Here is a 4,442-nt window from a genome sequence, read left to right as displayed (position 1 = left end):
TTTACAAGACATTCAACCTCCCTCGTCAACCAAGGTTCCCTCACACGACCTTTTCTTTCCTGCCTGACAGGTACATACATATCAAGGACACGTCTTTATCTGTTCCTTGAAAAAGTTCCACATTTTCACGACATCCTTCCCTGACAGCCTATGCTCCCGACTCAGCTCCTCAGATCCTATCTTACAGCATCGTAATTACCCTCCCCCCAATTGTAAAACCTACCCTGTTGAACGCACCTATCTCTCTCCATAACCAAGGTGAAAGTTACAGAATTGTGGTCACCATCATCATTGTCAGTGCTGGAGGGTATAAAGCAGCTTCAGGGCGGAAATGCGCCCGGTTCTGACGGATTTCCAAGTGAATTTTATGAGGAATTTATAAACCTATTGTCAGGGCAGATGCTTACCATGTTAGTCATTCACACAGTCCTTAAGAGAGGTTCATGTCTCTCTTTTTCTTAAGAAGACGAAGACACCAGAAGACTGTGCTTCTTATAGGCCCATCTCAATTTTAAATGTTTATTTCAAAATCTTGTCTGAGACACTGACATTACGGCTGGAAAATGTGTATTCCTTCCATTGTCAACCTGGACCACACCAGCTTATAAACGGCTGCAGATACTCCAACAATATTAGGATATCACTCAATATGGTCCCGGCGTGTCCAGAACAAATTATATCGGTATTAGTGATCCCTTTAGACGCAGAGAGGGCATTTGATTGGGATGATTGGCTGTATCTCTTCTATACATTAGAATGGTTTGGTCGAGGCAAAGTTTTTATCAAGTCGGTGAGGGTCATGGAAAGCGATCCTCTGGCCACGTTTCTCACCAATATTGTGCGATCCTATAAGTCGACAAGTAGACCCCTTTCGCCAGTGTTGTTTCAGTTGGTGATTGAGCCACTGGTGAAGGCCATCTGCAAGGACACCAACATATCTGCCCCAGAAGTGGGGGAGAAGTCACGTAAGATTACATTGCCTGCAGATGATGGTCTAATATGTTTGTTAAATCCCACAGTTTGGGTACCTCACCTCATGCAATGCATCAGTTAGTTTGGCGTCTTTTCCGGCTATACCATTGATTTTACAAAGTCGGAGGCCATGCCTATGGGCAATCTTAGGGAAATACCTGATGTCGAGGGAGAATCCTGGTTTCTTTTTCAGTGTTCCGGTTGTGGGGGGGGGGGGGTGTGGCAGGGCAGGGGGGTTATGGGGATATTCCCTAATTAGGCATATTAATTAATCCTATGTTTGAACTTATTTAACGTGGAATTTGTCCATTTGTTTGACAAAATTAGCAAGACCTTAAAACATGGGAGGGACTTCCAATATCCTGGCTAGATCGGACAGCTCTTATTAAAATGAATCCCGTCCCTTGTTTGCAATACCCTGTGTGAATGCTTTCTTTGATGTTTCCCAGACAGACATTTAGCAGGCTTAATGGATGATTTAGCTCTTTGATTTGTCACCATAATCGACCCCTTATCAAGTTAACCAAATTACAACGACCCCACAGTTTGTGGGGAGTAGATCTCCCGGATATTAAAAGCTATCAATTAAGCTCTTCTTTACCCGATGTTACTGAGGCCTCGGCGTCAATATGGTTCGATATTGAAGCTTCTGAGGGAAAGTGTTCCATTATGAGTCTGCTATTCATGGACAAAATGAGGATAGTTATGGAGTATTGCCATTTCCCAATAAGTATCAATAATTTTAAAGCATTGAGGGCAAAGTGTCCGATCGAGGGCAATATAGCCAAATCTCATTTCTTACCCCAAAACTTGGTGTACCGTGTTTCCGACTGGGGTTACTGGATTCCATGTTTAAACTATGGGCAACTCGTGGGTGTATCTTACTTTGATGATTTATTTGAGGGAGAAACAAGGATGTCCTTTGATCAAATAAGTCGTAACTATAGACTACCAAGCAGAGATCTCTTCTGTTTTCTTTTTTCAGATCAGAGATGTTATTCAAAAAAGAACCACGTTTTTAACAGACCAGTACAAATCCGATATAGAGAAGGGGGTGCTTAGTGCTAAGACCACACTCTCTGTCATTCCCCTTTATCATTTGTTGGAGAGTGGCCCCTCAGACGAGACTTCGTGCCTTTCTGAGGTCTTCAAAGAGAGTTGGGCGTTCAGACCTCTTTGGACACAGGGGAGGACATCTGTGAGAATGCAAGAAGGATTTTGATCTTTAAGAAGACTCTTACCATGTAGTAGAAGATTCTTCATAGAGTCTCTCTGGCCCCAGGTCCTCTCTCAAAATTCAACATGGGAGTATGTCTGAAATACAGAATGACTTTCGGCACTCTTACTCATTGAACATAGAACATAGAAGAATACAGCGCAGTACAGGCCCTTTGGCCCTCGATGTTGCGCCGATCCAAGCCCACCTAACCTACACTAGCCCACTATCCTCCATATGCCTATCCAATGCACGTTTAAATGCCCATAATGAAGGAGAGTCCACCACTGCTACTGGCAGGGCATTCCATGAACTCACGACTCACTGAGTAAAGAATCTACCCCTAACATCTGTCCTATACCTACCCCCCATTAATTTAAAGCTATGCCCCCTTGTAATACCCGACTCCATACGCGGGAAAAGGTTCACACTGTCAACCCTATCTAACCCCCTAATCATCTTGTACACCTCAATCAAGTCACCCCTAAACCTTCTTTTCTCCAATGAAAACAGCCCCAAGTGCCTCAGCCTTTCCTCATCAGGCTGATCTGCCACTCTAATAAGGACTTTTATATAGCTATAACGAACTTGCCTAATGAATCTAATGTCCAGGCAGGAAGAATTACGGACAAATGAACGTGTATTAGTTAATGCTCTTGAAATTTGAGAGCTATAGTTTTGTTACACTGAGTTCTATTATTCATTTTTTATTATCTTTCTTCTCCTTCTGTCCCTTTATTTGCCTTTTTTGTTCTGTATGTACGTGCACATGGGTGTAATTTTGTTCAATTTGCATTGTTTTTTTGAGTTATTGGTTCATTGTAGCACTAAAAAAAGATTTTCTCTCAATAAAAATATTTTTGAAAAAATTAACATGTTAACATGGATAGAATCGAATCCCAAAGGACAACTTTCTCATTAGAGAGACCACAAATTGTTCATAATAAGGGTCATCACATCTCGGGTGACAGGGTGAGGTTGAGAGGGCGCACCCTTCATGGTCACCTCTCTCTGTGTGGGTAATTGAATCTGCGCTGTTTGCCTTACTCTGCATCACAAGCCAGCCATCCAGCCAACAGAGTGGGAGACTGCATAACTGCTATAGACAGAAATAGCCAAAGTCAAAGTAAAATATAAACTTTGATAAGAAGAAAAAGGTACAATTCAGATGATGGTGAAGTTAACGGCTGAGGAAAAGAAAAATCTCCCCTGGAAATTGTATTTTATAACGAGACAGGTGATTAGATGCTATCTTTGGTTAAATGAAATAGGGTGACACAAGTGAAATAACCAGAATTACTAATTATGATTTGATATCGATAACCATAAAATAAGAGCATATTTTTGATTGGCCTTTGTGAAGCATGCTAACCATCGCATGAAAGTAAAAAGGTGATGCAGCATAATGTTTGGAGGGTCCATCATCTGATGGGAAATGCTTCCCGAACACATGCATGAAGAAACCCGTGGTAAAAAGTGCCTGAGTGTCCTCTGATCAGTGACAGGAAACCAGGGGGATGAATGATTGAACGTTCCTGCAATGTGAAGCTCAGAAGGTAGTCAGATTGCCCCGATCTCATTAAATGGTACAGCACATTTGAAGGGCTGAATGGCCTCATCATGGATTTTAAATGCATGTGATTTAAAAAACATTCTATTCCTTCCCCTCATATTTTATACACTGGGGCATTGCCATTTTCCTGAAACTGGGAATTATTTGGAATATTATCTGGAACATTCCATAATCACTATTCTCCAGAGCATTCTACATTCTGTGGGGGTATTACAAAGGCAAGCGACAGAGAGAGAGAGAGAGGCGGGGGGAGGTGCTGCATGCAGAATTGTGAGTGGTGGAGCATGAGCTTTGTCGGGTGTCGGTGCAATAACAGATATACAGTGAGTGTGAGGGAGCAGAGAGTATACGGTGACCCTTATCCTGACAGAGTGGGGAAGGCTATTGATGCTTGTCCTGTGTTACTGTATATTCTCTAGACCGCAGATACTGCACTGAGCTAGGTGGTGAGCTCAGACCATGCTCGGTGGGTCTGGTGGTGTGGCCCACTCTGTGAAGAGACGTACTAACCTATCTACCAGGACATCCGTGACCCTGTTGGCAACCCATCGTGTAATTGGCCTTAATCTGCCATGTTCTGGGTAAACTGTACAGGGCAGCTCCAAACTGAGGAAAGATCAATCTTGTGCCCATTGTCCTTTTAAAGATGGCACCAGTGCCAGGGATCATGGAATATCCAGG

This window comes from Chiloscyllium plagiosum, chromosome 39 (assembly GCF_004010195.1).
Source record: "Chiloscyllium plagiosum isolate BGI_BamShark_2017 chromosome 39, ASM401019v2, whole genome shotgun sequence".
NCBI lineage: Eukaryota > Metazoa > Chordata > Chondrichthyes > Orectolobiformes > Hemiscylliidae > Chiloscyllium > Chiloscyllium plagiosum.
This window is presented reverse-complemented; position numbering follows the sequence as displayed.